The 15,734-nt window shown below is 39.9% G+C and overlaps 1 pseudogene; it reads left to right on the top strand.

The window, feature by feature from the left end:
• Nucleotides 1–5,902: 5,902 nt before the first annotated feature.
• LOC117505253 lies at nucleotides 5,903–6,638 on the top strand (annotated as a pseudogene).
• The last annotated feature ends 9,096 nt before the right edge of the window (nucleotides 6,639–15,734 follow it).

The raw sequence follows: 15,734 nt of genomic DNA, 5'->3' as shown, positions 1-15,734 counted from the left end.
TGCTTAGCTCAGATAAGATAATTATAGTGGGCGATTTTAACATCCACACAGATGCTGAGAATGACAGCCTCAACACTGCATTTAATCTATTATTAGACTCTATTGGCTTTGCTCAAAAAGTAAATGAGTCCACCCACCACTTTAATCATATCTTAGATCTTGTTCTGACTTATGGTATGGAAATAGAAGACTTAACAGTATTCCCTGAAAACTCCCTTCTGTCTGATCATTTTTAATAACATTTACATTTACTCTGATGGACTACCCAGCAGTGGGAATAAGTTTCATTACACTAGAAGTCTTTCAGAAAGCGCTGTAACTAGGTTTAAGGATATGATTCCTTCTTTATGTTCTCTAATGCCATATACAACACAGTGCAGAGTAGCTACCTAAACTCTGTAAGGAGATAGAGTATCTCGTCAATAGTTTTACATCCTCATTGAAGACAACTTTGGATGCTGTAGCTCCTCTGAAAAGAGAGCTTTAAATCAGAAGTGTCTGACTCCGTGGTATAACTCACAAACTCGTAGCTTAAAGCAGATAACCCGTAAGTTGGAGAGGAAATGGCGTCTCACTAATTTAGAAGATCTTCACTTAGCCTGGAAAAAGAGTCTGTTGCTCTATAAAAAAGCCCTCCGTAAAGCTAGGACATCTTTCTACTCATCACTAATTGAAGAAAATAAGAACAACCCCAGGTTTCTTTTCAGCACTGTAGCCAGGCTGACAAAGAGTCAGAGCTCTATTGAGCTGAGTATTCCATTAACTTTAACTAGTAATGACTTCATGACTTTCTTTGCTAACAAAATTTTAACTATTAGAGAAAAAATTACTCATAACCATCCCAAAGACGTATCGTTATCTTTGGCTGCTTTCAGTGATGCCGGTATTTGGTTAGACTCTTTCTCTCCGATTGTTCTGTCTGAGTTATTTTCATTAGTTACTTCATCCAAACCATCAACATGTTTATTAGACCCCATTCCTACCAGGCTGCTCAAGGAAGCCCTACCATTATTTAATGCTTCGATCTTAAATATGATTAATCTATCTTTGTTAGTTGGCTATGTACCACAGGCTTTTAAGGTGGCAGTAATTAAACCATTACTTAAAAAGCCATCACTTGACCCAGCTATCTTAGCTAATTATAGGCCAATCTCCAACCTTCCTTTTCTCTCAAAAATTCTTGAAAGGGTAGTTGTAAAACAGCTAACTGATCATCTGCAGAGGAATGGTCTATTTGAAGAGTTTCAGTCAGGTTTTAGAATTCATCATAGTACAGAAACAGCATTAGTGAAGGTTACAAATGATCTTCTTATGGCCTCGGACAGTGGACTCATCTCTGTGCTTGTTCTGTTAGACCTCAGTGCTGCTTTTGATACTGTTGACCATAAAATTTTATTACAGAGATTAGAGCATGCCATAGGTATTAAAGGCACTGCGCTGCGGTGGTTTGAATCATATTTGTCTAATAGATTACAATTTGTTCATGTAAATGGGGAATCTTCTTCACAGACTAAAGTTTATGGAGTTCCACAAGGTTCTGTGCTAGGACCAATTTTATTCACTTTATATATGCTTCCCTTAGGCAGTATTATTAGACGGTATTGCTTAAATTTTCATTGTTACGCAGATGATACCCAGCTTTATCTATCCATGAAGCCAGAGGACACACACCAATTAGCTAAACTGCAGGATTGTCTTACAGACATAAAGACATGGATGACCTCTAATTTCCTGCTTTTAAACTCAGATAAAACTGAAGTTATTGTACTTGGCCCACAAATCTTAGAAACATGGTCTCTAACCAGATCCTTACTCTGGATGGCATTACCCTGACCTCTAGTAATACTGTGAGAAATCTTGGAGTCATTTTTGATCAGGATATGTCATTCAAAGCGCATATTAAACAAATATGTAGGACTGCTTTTTTGCATTTACGCAATATCTCTAAAATTAGAAAGGTCTTGTCTCAGAGTGATGCTGAAAAACTAATTCATGCATTTATTTCCTCTAGGCTGGACTATTGTAATTCATTATTATCAGGTTGTCCTAAAAGTTCCCTAAAAAGCCTTCAGTTAATTCAAAATGCTGCAGCTAGAGTACTGACGGGGACTGGAAGGAGAGAGCATATCTCACCCATATTGGCCTCTCTTCATTGGCTTCCTGTTAATTCTAGAATAGAATTTAAAATTCTTCTTCTTACTTATAAGGTTTTGAATAATCACCCTCTCTACTTTTAAGATTAGGCTTAAAACTTTCCTTTTTGCTAAAGCTTATAGTTAGGGCTGGATCAGGTGACCCTGAACCATCCCTTAGTTATGCTGCTATAGACGTAGACTGCTGGGGGGTTCCCATGATGCACTGTTTCTTTCTCTTTTTGCTCTGTATGCACCACTCTGCATTTAATCATTAGTGATCGATCTCTGCTCCCCTCCACAGCATGTCTTTTTCCTGGTTCTCTCCCTCAGCCCCAACCAGTCCCAGCAGAAGACTGCCCCTCCCTGAGCCTGGTTCTGCTGGAGGTTTCTTCCTGTTAAAAGGGAGTTTTCCTTCCCACTGTAGCCAAGTACTTGCTCACAGGGGGTCGTTTTGACCGTTGGGGTTTTACATAATTATTGTATGGCCTTGCCTTACAATATAAAGCGCCTTGGGGCAACTGTTTGTTGTGATTTGGCGCTATATAAAAAAATTGATTGATTGATTGATTGATTAAAACTGAAACACTTGCAAATATGAGACTGTAAGGAAAATGGTTGAAACCCTGCTGGTCTTCCCGGGTGGTTGTTAAATGCGTATCACAGCTGAGTGTGGCGGTTTGTGAACATGGGAACACTGAACCTGGAGAAGGTGACTGTCGCAGTGGAGAGCATTAAATTGACAGACGATGAGCAAGAGAGGTGGCTTTCATAACAGACTCAGGTACTTTTGTGCTAAGAAGGATTAGATGGCCATAACTACATGCAATTCTGTAAGATGAGGTTAATCCCCAGTTGAACATGGTCAAATATGTGCCGTAACACGACAGAATTAGCTCAAGTCTGGATGGGCACATCTGGAAATAGCTGGTGTAGGTTCAGGGGACAAACATCGTAGGCGTTAACGTGTGGCATTGGCCAGAGGAGACATTGTGAGAACGCGCTGGGCGTTCGGTGCCAAATTGGGCACAGATGCAGGACATGCTGTTTTTTATGAAGCTAATCTTCATTTTTGACATTTTCTTTCCACTTGGATGTGGAGTCAATAAACCCCAAAGGCTGAGTATTTTCATTAATGAGGGAAAGTTATGGGGTCCAATCCAACAAACCTTTGTTTAAACCTGAGCAACGCTCATGCCAACATGTAAATGGTCAAATTTGTACATTTTTTTGTACCTCCATAAAGGCAGATTTCACCGGCAGCAAGGGTAGTTGAAGGCAGAACCAGCAAACATGAGCAAAGTGGGACAATTGGGAAACTCATTACTTGGTGACAGTGGGAGCACCAAGGTATCTGATAGATCACAGAAAGTGTGTAAGACAGCCACCAAGTGCAAGAGTTTAGTTTTACAATCTGTCAGTTTAACTGTTTGTAATTGTATTTCCAGTCAGGCTCAGTGGCAAACACTTCAAATGGCACTGAGTCTATTGGCAGAGTCTGTAGTCTTGGAGTTGGTTGCCAGGATTGGATTGGGGTAAATGCAGAGGACAAATGTCTCTGTGAGGACCAATAAATGCCCATAAATCCATCTGGGATATTATATTTCTCTGGACATTTGTTTGGCTGGTTTACACAATATATTACTATACTGTACGCTAGCGGTGGAAATATTAGCATATTTACTGAGTTTACGTGGATTCTTCTCTTGATCCATTCCTAATTTGTATTGTACAGTACTTTACCCCCATCTGTAAGCTGGATAAAAGCATCTTCCAAACACTCAAATGTAAAGATGAAGTGTTTGTTTGTGTCTATAGGTGGGTATACCTGATCAGAGTGAGCTTGCGTGAATAAACATGGTTCTAATGACCAGTAACACTTAGAGTGAGGAGAAACAATTGAATCTCACAGAAATGGATACTGGCAAGTCTTGACATTTTTTATTGTGGTTGTGATCCATTTTCATTGTTGTTGTGTGTAATTGTACAAGAAATAATGCAAATAACCTTCAAGAGGGTCCGGATTAAAAAAATGCGCCTGGCCAGCTGATACCATTGCAGAGCTGAACAGGTAACCAGAGGTTGACCCAACTGTTTGCTGTTTGTCTCGTCTACACCCCTGTGAGTCCTCTGGTACTGGTTCAAATCACCCGAACAAGTGAGACACTGTTGTGGGTCAGGAGAGGTGTGTATTTCAGTCAAATATGAAAATTGCCTCAGTTTATTAAAAAGAAATTTCTAAGAAGTGAAACCACGCCTTTCCAGGGCAAAGTGCAGTGGAGTAACACGGGTTGAGAGAGGGAGAGATGGGTGCAAATGCAGGTCACGCCAGATCTAGATGTCCCTTAATAATCTCTGGCCCGACTTTGAACCCTCGATCCCATTAAAAAGGATTTACATCCAATAGTGTAGATGTACCAAATGCAGCTTCGCTTTTGTTGTCTTCTAATTTTCCCCTCTAATAAAATTCCTGTAGTACATGAGTAAGCCCCCCCAAAAAAAGTTAGGAAAGCCAGGATGTGAACAGAACTGAAGCCACGCCTCTGTGTGGACAGAAAGGGAACAGATTGGATGGGATTTTTAACCTTCACCAAAGCCAAGTTCTGGAAAAGTAAATTTGATAATCAGAAGGAAGAAAGGGAACCAGTAGACTTCAAGAGAGAGATCACATCCACTGCATGTCCTATCTGTCTGTCCCCACATCCACAGTGCCTTTGTCTTTTTGTAGTGAGACTTCCAGGTGTTGGTGTTCCACCCTGAGCTCAGTCTCATTATTTGCATCGTTGTCAAGGACGGAAGCTATGATCTCAGTCGCTCAATCTGCTGTCGTCCTTGTCAACGCAGACAAAGTCCGTCCGTAATGTCACAGAAATATAAAATATGCAGAAATGTGTTTCCCTGCTAAGACCTCTTTTGTTTTGGTCTGTGTTCCGACTGTGGTCACTGATATATCGGAGAGTCCAACTTTTAGTTGCAGCTCCTCGTGGTGATTGAGGACTGTCCCCCCAGAGGTGACACTCATCTGGTCATGAGTAATTTCATTAGAACCGCAGAGACTGACTGGGCAGATTACAATTATCGACCCTCACAAACCTGAAGTCATGTTGAAAATGGCTCAATGCTGCTTGATTTTGTGCACAGTCAGTTAGTGGATCCTGGTTTCATTGTCCAGAGTGACACTGCGGGACATGTTGCTCTAATACTGGTTGTGAAGCTGTGGTTATTGATCAAGTGCTTGTGGGAAGTTGTTGGCCGCTGTTGCAACTGCAAGGTCTGTAGAGGGGCCCAGTATGAATCCGGTTGACAGCTGGTAGATTGATGTCCCAGACTTAATCTGCCTCTAGCTCATGGTTAGTCTATATTTCAGGACTTTGCATGCAATGTGGGTGGAAGTTCTGTCATCATGAACACGATAAATGACCCGAGTGAAATGTCTGAGCTCTTTCACAAGACCGTGAATGTTGCCAGGGATTCCATTGGGGTCACCAATTAGCAGAGGAACTGGTGTTTCTTGCACAGAGTACCATCCAAAGGAGTCGTATTGCAGATGTTCTTATTTAAATCACGTTTCCGTTCACCACTGCACCTGCTCTCGGTAGATAGAGACGCTTTACCTTCATAGGTCTAGCATTACTTACCTATATCCCCAATGAAGTCACTACTAGTGACGGTTCCTGCACGTTTTATGACCCAACGATCTGCTGTCAAACATTATTGTGTTGCTTCAGCTCTTAATTTGCTGAGAATGTTGCTGATTTCTGCCACTGATCTTTTTGTGTTTAGTCACTTCTGCTGTTTTCCTGCTTGTGTTGCTACAGGTCAAGGTGTGGTTCCAAAACCGCCGGACGAAACAGAAGAAGGACACGACCAAAGATTCGGACAAACGCTCTTCGTCCACGTCCGAGTCGTTTGCCACCTGTAACATCCTGCGCCTTCTGGAGCAGGGCCGCCTTTTGTCGGGTCCCGTCCCACCGCCCAACTCCATCCTGGGATCCGCGCACCACCAGCGCAAACGGCTCCCTGCTGAGCAGCGCAGGCGGGGGCTCGTCCAGCTCGCCTGCGATTAGCAACAGCACTCCGCCCACCTCTCTGCCAGAAGGGACGTTCGGGCTGTCGCTGTCCTTCGCTGGGGGGCACCCGCCCTCACCGCGGCTCGGCGTTCCTCCTCCGCACTCTCATGTGCTTCTCCATGCCTCTGCTAGGGGGCGCACATCACGAACTGACATCTGCCTACGGCGTGGCTCCTCCGCCTTTGAGCCCTACATGCGGCTGGACAGGAAGGAGGCAGATCTTGGCGGGAAAAAGACAGTTCTTAGATAAAATGTGCTCCGCCTTTTGGGGCCGGGAAATTGATCTCTTCGCTCTTTGCTGCCTGTGTGACATTCGAGCAGCCGAGGAAGCGAAATTCTCCCTGCGGTCCGAGAAATATGAGAAAGGACAAAGCCGAGGCTTTTTGAAGACGAACCGCTGAGAGGTGACGGAGTGTCATAAAGACAAAGGTGTGATTTTTTTTTTTTTTTTTTTTTTTTTGTAAACGGCGTGCGTGTATGTTGCGTGAACCCTGGCAGACTTGTGTTCTTTGCAGTAGTTTCAGTGACTCTTCACTTTGTCCAGTGAGTTTGTGTGTGATTTCTCGCTCTTCAGGAATTCATTTACTGTTCAGCAAAACAAAGTTCATAATTGACATATTTAGTTCGGAGGCAAAGGAAAAAAAAAATAATTTTTTTAAATCAAAGAAAGCAATTGTACACTTTTTTTCCAGTATATATTCCTGTAAAAGTTGTGCCAATTTAGTTCTTGTGCTTTCACGACATGGAAGAAAAATAGTTTTTCTTAAAAAGAAAAAAAAAAGAAGTAACATTTTAGTATCAGTCTGTTTGGTGTCCTGCAGTGGTTTTTGTAAATTCTTTGTGTTTGAAATAATGTGGTATACATTCTGCAGAAATGGTGCAAAAATGCAGGATTATAACATTAAAAATGGCAAGAAAGAAAAAGAGCTGTGCAAGAAAACTTTTGATTTTTTTTTCCCCCCAAAGCATTTATGAATGACTGATTTCATGAACTCATTGTGTCATAGTGAGACCACAAAACACTCAAGACTAACAAAAAATGTTTTAACAGATATGAGTTTATTCCATTTGGCATAAGTATAACTGAATAATACAAAAAAAAAAAAAAACAAGCAATGCACCAGCACCTGTTACATCACATTCAAGTGTTTTTGTTTGTTTGTTTTTGTGCATGTGAAAATGAATGTTACATGGTTGAAAACAGCAATTGCAGTGTCAAACATGGGGGCAGTGCAGCTGCACAGGCAGCAAAAACCTGAGAGCAGAACAAGGAAGTGCAAAGAAATAGAAAATATTAAGTTGGGACAACAACAAAACAAAAATGGCACAAACCTGTCATGACAAATAAAGTGAGTTTGTCACAGTTGGTGTATCTCTGCGGGATCATCTGAGGAAATTCAGCACAATTCTGCCTCCTGGTGGCTAAACTATTAAATTATTCACCTTCCGGCATGGTGTGCCGGCATATTTGTGAACGTAATGTAGTGAAACTGAAGCGTTTGTCCCTTAAATCATATTCAGAAATCAACAGATCTTATTGATACAATCACACGTAACACCTGCAGGATTTGCTGGTATTTTATCCAAAAATATGTGGGGTTTTTTTGGTGGTGGGGGTCCTTGATCAGGTCAAATACCAAATTCACCAAACATGCACTTGCTTTTGGTTTTTCTGTTGCTTCATGTTTCCTGACATTTGTTGTGCTTGTTTTTTTGTTTGTTTGTTTGTTTTTAGATTTTATCTGTTCCCATGTTTGTCCCTCATTAAAAGCACTTTATGTTTTAACATTTTAAAAACATTCCATAACTCCTGTTAGCTTTTGATCTGTGTTGAAGTCCAACACAGTAAAGAGCCCAAAGCCCATGATTAATGCTTTGAATGTTTCCTGAATTTCAAATAATCATCTATTGTTTCAGTTACCTTTTAAATGATTGATGTGGGAGCAAATTTACATCCAACACTGTTAAAAATCCAATACTGTCAAAAATCCTGGAAAAACAGATAAATATTTAATATTTTGGAATAATTAAAATATGCAGCCACTTTTCACATTTCAAAATACAGATTTTTTTTTTTTTTTTTTTTTTTTAAAGACAGCAACAGAACAGTAACAGAAATTTCCTTTTTTTTGTGTTTGGATTGTTTATTTTTTTTAAACAATTCTGTTAATGAAATAATTCTTGGTAACTGTCTTTGTATTATCATGTACAAGGCTGAACACCTACAAAGAAATTATTTTTTTAAATAATTATTTTAGTTCTTTATTATTTTATTTTTTATTTTAAAATGAGGTCTGTACCTTTTGTAATGGATTTTTTTTTATGTTAGTTTTATTTTAAAAATGATTTTTTTTTCAACATTTGTAATTAAATTTTTGGTCAATGTGCTAATGAAGAGATGAAAAAAAAATCCATCATCTGCACAGTTCCAGCTTGCCTCAACATTTTGCACATTAATTTAGAAAGTTTAGATGCACGCAAAAAACTGATTCATTGGATGAACTCAATTCAATTATGAGCAGGATTTCCATCTAATAAATATGCGTTGCCCCACCTCAAATAAAGCTCATCCATGCAAGATACACACACATCTTCAACCGCTTAGTCCAATTGAGGGTCGCGGGGGGCTGGAGCCTATCCCAGCAGTCGAGTGCGAGGCAGTGTGCACACTGGACCGGATGCCAGTCTGTCACAGGGCCACAAGCAAACACAGTCACACTCACACGCACACCTACGGACAATTTAAAGATTCCAATCCACCTAACCTGTGTGTCTTTGGATGTGAGAGGAAGCCGGAGCACCCAGAGAGAACCCACGCAAACATGGGGAGAACATGCAAACTCCAAACAGAAAGGACACAGATGGGAATCGAACCCATGACCTTCTCTCTGTGAGGCAACAGTACTAACCACTAAGCCACCGTGCTGCTCATGCAAGATAATTTATTTTAGTTGGGACTACATATATTTATTAGAAGGAAATCCTGCCCATAATTGAATTGAGTTCATCCAATGAGTCATTTGTTTGAGTGATACACTCAAAAAACTGATTCACTGGATTGGATTCCATCTCATAAATATATGTAGTTCCAAATAAATTAAATTACATTCTCTTGCATGTATGTGTTTTGTCTGAGTTGGGTCTACATATATTTATTAGATGGAAATCCTGCACATAAGTGAATTGAGTTCATCCAAAGAACCATTTTTTTGAGTGTAGAAACTTGCAGTTTAGAATAAAAGAGAAAGGAACATAAACTGCAGCATTTTTCTCTCCTGATTTGGCCACATTTTAAATCCATCGTTCTGTCATACGTTGAATTTCACCAGTAAAAATCTACAATTTTTGACAGTTTACCCTAAATTTGTGAGTGTTTGTGAGTGTTATTGCCCTGTTTTGTGACTTACAACTCTCATCTATTGGGTGCTTCTCATTTTTTCACTCTTGCTTTTTCCAGCTATCAATTCTTTTTTTTTTTTTTTTTTTTTTTTTTGAGGTCTTCACCTCATTGTGAGGCTTAATTTGTTTCTTGAAGCCTTTTCTCATCAAGGTGGCTCCACATCTATTAAAAAAACTACTGTGACATCTGTTTTTAAAAGACCACATTGCCTTATAGGTAAAGGCCAGGGAGGCACAGGATTTCCAGCTGCAGATAGACCTCTAATGGAGCATATGAAAAGGTTTTGAAGAAAACAGTGACCCCCGTCGATGAAATGTTCCAGCCTGCTGGCTAACTGGTCCTTTTTACACCCATGTAGCTGAGGCTCGTAGCTGGTGATTTCTTGTGTTCAGAGTACAGCAGTACTGCAGAAACCTTGCTATCTCTCTGCTCTTTGCAGCACTGCACCTCAGCTGTTGTTGAACACTATTATTTTCAATAAGCACTATCCATAATTCATGTGCTCTTGTATCAAATATTAAGCAGAGAGATAGAACTGAGGGGTCAAGAAGCTTACTTCACATGTGAAACGTGTTGCTTCTCCTAAATCATCTTTTAAATACTTTTATCATCACTGACTGGCTTCCTCAATCAACTGCTCTGTTGCCATATGTTGTCATTCACTCCTCTCCCATCTTTAATTTTCTTTCATTTCAATCGCAGTATCATCTGCAAATAGGCGAATATGTTTGTTTTCTGTTGAGCACATTTTTTTGGGAACAGGGTGAATTATTAATGTAAAGTTGGTACTTGTTCAGGCTTTAGCTGCACATGATGCTCATCATCACAAGGCAGAAAAGTATTGAGGGTTAATTAAGAATTGTGGGTGTTACTGACTTGCAGTTCTTTTTTTTTTTAGAAGCATGACAAGTACAGAATATAATGTGTTATAGAAAATTTGTTTTTTTTTTTGGTTATTTTAAAAATTAATCATAGTGATTACATATTCAATCATTGTTTAATGGTGTCTGATGATGTCAGTCTGCAGTTACTGTTTCATACTGTCATGATATAGCTACACAGGCAGCTGCGCAATCCATAAAGCAAGTAGTCCATAAGTGACAGTCGAGTGCAATGAAGGACCAGCAGTCTGCAGGTGATTCCAACTGACAAATTCCTCCTCGTTCGTTAAAGACGTCCCAATCACTGGAACCACATCCTGAGGCAGTGAGTAGAAACCTGCTGGTTGTTAGACCACTTAAGCACAATTGCTATGCTTGTAGGAGATGTCATAGGAAGATGTTACACTTCATACATAAAAACAAATTGCAGTGGTTATTCAAAGCATTTTTGTGCTTTAATTTAATTTCTGATTCTTTTGTCCCATCCATTGGAACAGCAGGCATTCGAGAAGTCAGTCTCGAACGCCTGTTTAGTTGTCAATGTGTATCTTCCACTTGAAGAGACTATAGTGAAGGTTCCCAGTGTGAAAGGGGCTACTGCATTGTGATTTATTATTTTTTTTTTTAAATTGGGAAATACTCTGAGATTGTGTGAAAGTGTATGGTTTACTTTTGCTTTCTGCACAGGTGTAACTGTAAGTACTTTGTGTCAGAGCGTCGAAGTCGAGCTACTGTACCATCACCAGCTACTTCTTACCATGAACAAACTCACTGTACATAAATTTCAATTTATATATTAATGGGCCTTTGCACAAGTATCTCAATGTCCATGTGATTTTAAAAACAAAATGAAAAGGACAAGAAAAAAAGACTTTATATATGCTTTACAGTTCTTTGTCTCATTAACATTTTGCACTTATTTAAAGAGGCTGATTTTGGTTTCTGGGCTGATGGAGTTGTTTTCGTGCTCCTCCAAGATATTGTACATTATGTATTTTTAGTCATATGCATATAAATATATGTCTACGTCATTTGCCTCCTGTGTTTTTTCTTCTACATTTTCCAACCTGCTAAGGCCTTGAAAATAAAAATATGCTTACGGAGAGATTTGGGAGTTTCATTTGGAACAGGACGTGTCCTGAAGGACCAGCAGATATTTGGTTCCTCGCTGACGTTCGAGTTCTCCCTGATTTGACACAGGATGAAAAAAAAGGGTCAAGGTCAGCGCCCTCTGAATTCACAGAGGGTTGTGAGATGATCTTTTGACTATTTTGGCTCTGTGGTGGTGTGGTTGTGGAGTAATTGCTTGTTGAAGGCCACAGACGTCCACACGGTTGGACTTCATTTGGATGCTGTGGTGCTGTACAAAAATATGGCATTTATGCGAGAATAATGATGCGGGAATCGAAAGCCGACTCGACTGGAATGAATGTATTCATGAGTGAATGAGCAGACAGGTGCCACCATCATAACTGTCACTTTCATATTTGAGTTCTTTCTAATCAGTGCTTTCATCGTCCACACGGGCTTTTTGGCCGTGACTTTATTTGCCCACAAGTTTTTTTTTTGTTGTTTTTGTTTTTTAAACCTTGGCTTCTTTGTGTAATAGGAAAAAAAGCTATTTCTCTCTTTCAGCTTTTCATCACTTCTGCCTTATTTCATTAGCATTTTTTAATTTTGTTCCTGTTTTGATGTGGGTACGTGAAGAACATGTTGGCCACATGCCCTTGAGTCTTTAACTGGACTGTAATATGAAACATGTACTTTGCAATAAGTGGAATTATTGAAACTATTCTGCATGCTGGGTAAATGCAAATCATAAAGAAGCACTGCAGCTCATGAATATGTCCACTTTTTGAAAGAGCACCATGTTATTGTGCAGCAGTCCTATAAGGGAACTTATGACACCACAACAGGCCTAAAGAGGAACTTCATCATGGATTTATTTATGAAGCAGAATCCTCAACAACTTGCATTTTTCCTTGAAAGCTAAATTAGATTAAAAATTAAAAATTAAAAATAGAGCGCCTTGGGGCAACTGTTTGTTGTGATTTGGCGCTATATAAATAAAATTGATTTGATTTGATTTAAATTGTTTAAAAGAGTTAAACATGCATTGGAGACCATGTCCCATCTGAATTTTTTGACATGCAAACAACAAAACAACAAATTAATTGTCACTTATTGAGGAAAATCATCCATTAAACCTGCATTTATGTTAAGATATAATGTTTCACTGAAATTGTTTAGGTTCATATTTTGGACAATATTTACTCATGATTACATTATATGTGAGAATTTTTAATGCATTTTTTTTCAACCAAATAAACAAAAGCATCGTTTTGTTGTCATCGTCACCTGTTATTTGATTTGCTTTTTTTTTTAAAACAAAAAAACATACTTAAAAAAAGAAACACTTCCACTGTAGCTGTCATTGCATGAAAAACATGCAAATGAATAAATAAAATTGTTGCAGAAATGAGGATCAATGCTCCCTGATGATAGAAATGTAAAACACACAGGTTGTGTCATTCTGTAAATTGTAGATATGGATGTGATGATTGGAGATGTTATTTGGAGACAGAGAAGTTGAAATTTCTCCACATTGTATCTCCTGTGGGATTCTGGTCATGCAGTGTTGCAAATCATTCACTGATTTGAGCAGTATGTGTGTCAAAGTCAAAGTGAGTCCTATTCTAGTTATTTTTCCTAAAGATTTAATAATGACTTTAAAAAATAAACAGAAAAAAAAAGAAATATGCACAAACCTGCACTGGTACAAAATTAAATGTATCGCTCGGCGAGCCGTACTGTCCCACTGGCCTAGACATCAGCAAGGGGCATTTCTTTGGACTCGGACAATTGACCAGCAGGGGGCCAATTAACTTGATTGGCACCTTTATGTGAGCAAGGAAGAGGGGAAGGTGCCGCAGGAAGGAGACCGGATGGGTGGCCTATTGTAGAAAGAGCAGAACACAGAGAAGGAAGTGCACGGTGACAGAGTCAAAAAGTGTTCCAATAGGAAACAACTAATTTGCTGCTTTATTTTAAAGTTTCAGCACCATGGTTTTTTTTTTATTTTTATGAGCAACACAACACACAAAGCTTTGACCTACAACACCAGATGTATTCTTTAAAACAGACATACATAACATATAACATATATAACATATAAATAGAAGGTGTAAAATAATATCTACAAAACCTTAAGAGTGAGAAGACGCAAATCTAACTGTGATACAACAGAAACATATGAGCGAGCATTTAATCGGGAATACATGTGCTTTATAACACAAGTCAAAAAGATGTTTGTCATTTTATTATAACGCATAGAAATTTTTTTCTTATCTTTGTGTTCATTTGTTTGCACTGGATTATTATTTGTGTCCGATAACTAACACGGGTAATTGGTATAATTGTAATTGTGTATACAACAAATCAAAATCAGACAATTTTGTATAGTTTAGCAAAATTTTATGGTGAGATGGTTCCTGGAACTAGATCATTACATTTTGAGGCAGATCCAGATCTGATTCCAAACTTTTCATTTACGTGTTATAGCTTTATTATTATTTTTTAAAATCTTTAGAACACGCTGAATGGACAATATGAGCTATTTTGGCCCACTTTAAAAACACAATGCTCAGGGTGCTCTGTTAGCAAGGCAGCATTTTTTGGTGAGTGCTCAAAAATCCTGCTGCGGAAGAGATCCGCATCACTGCCTGAACACATACTGAAGACATACGCAGGACATACACAACCAACGCGCCGCATATCCCCTGTCATCTGCTGATATCCGCAACCGACGGGTTGGCGCAGCTTGGCGGCGGACCGGGACAGCGTGCAAAACAGATATGATGCGTGCCCAGCACGGCCACATCACGGTCGCAAATGGTATGTCGCGCATGCAGACAGAGTGGGCACGGATGAGCGAGTGCATCACGACCGCTGTGCCCCTCATGGGGGCGCCTCCGTGGTCGCCTTCACTTCTGTTCCCTGTTATATCTGCTTTTCTTCCTCATGTATTTGCTGATCCACCCCGGGACATTTGTCATTTCCGCCCACCTTTGTTGCGGACGCTCAGCTTTTGTCTCCTCATTTCATGCGCAAATCCTCCTAAACACCAGTGGGACAGGGCCCTAAACAATCCGTCTATATGCAGATGATACTGTTATTTATATCAGTGCTACAACCTTTGAAAAACTGCCAGATTTGGGTTTTGTTTCAAAATACATCTCCAATGACTTCAGCTTTACAAGATCCATCAACAGTTTTTCACAGACCACATTTTAGTTACAGGTACAGAAAACTGATCCTGTCTGTCACTTGCTCTTCTGTGTAAATCTGTTGGAACCAACATCGCTGCTGCTTCTGTGTTGGTGCAGAGTCTGTCCTTGTTCTCTGTTGTGAGATCACACTGAATGACAGAATAAAGAAAGGAATGAATGTGAATGAAACTCTTTCTATAACCCAAAGAGACGACCGGGTCTTTATTGTCAGGAAGCACTAAATCAACTCTGGACTGCTGAAGCTGTTTTTGTGAATCAACAATGGCGTGTTGGTTCTGATTTAACAGATTATTCACCATTTTGTGTGTATACAGACATCCACAGACCTTTAGGAATGCATCATCGTCACGCAACCCGCCTTCCCACCGCCACCTTTCCTACCCTGTTCTCCTTCCTCCTTCTCTCCTTCTTTCCCCCCCTTTCTCCCCCTCAACAAAGCGGCTCAGTGCACATCAGGGGGCCCCTCCACTAATTAGGGTCACTAATTGAGGGTCGCCAGAGCAAAGACCTCTCCACACCTGCACGGTCATGTGACATTCAAAGAGGTGCAGAAGGTCAAAGGTCTTATAGTCTGAGGGAGAGAGAAGAGCCAGGGATTGGATTAGGCTAAAAAGAACAAGATGGGTTATGGCAGGAAAATGGAATGACCGAGCTGGTGGGCATCAAGGTGGCAGAGAGGAAAATGGGATCAATGCTCCATATTTATGAATGATGGTCATTAATTATTGATCACATTGAGCTCAGTGTTTAAACATTCCCGAGTCTCAGGTCCCATAAGGTGAAACACAGGGGGAAAGGTTGGGTTGGGTTCAAGCTTCATTCAGTGATGGGAGCCTGAGTTCTTGTGCCTTGGATCAGGCGTCTGTGTTTTTTGGCAAAGGCAGGTTGATCAGCTCTGAAAGGTGAGACGCTCAAATTCAGGAAGCAGCAGGGGTTTTATTTCAGGTTTGGCGGATCAGGCC

The sequence above is a fragment of the Thalassophryne amazonica genome, chromosome 23 (assembly GCF_902500255.1).
Source record: "Thalassophryne amazonica chromosome 23, fThaAma1.1, whole genome shotgun sequence".
NCBI lineage: Eukaryota > Metazoa > Chordata > Actinopteri > Batrachoidiformes > Batrachoididae > Thalassophryne > Thalassophryne amazonica.
Note: the sequence above shows the minus strand (reverse complement) of the source record. Positions and strands in the feature narration are given on the sequence as shown.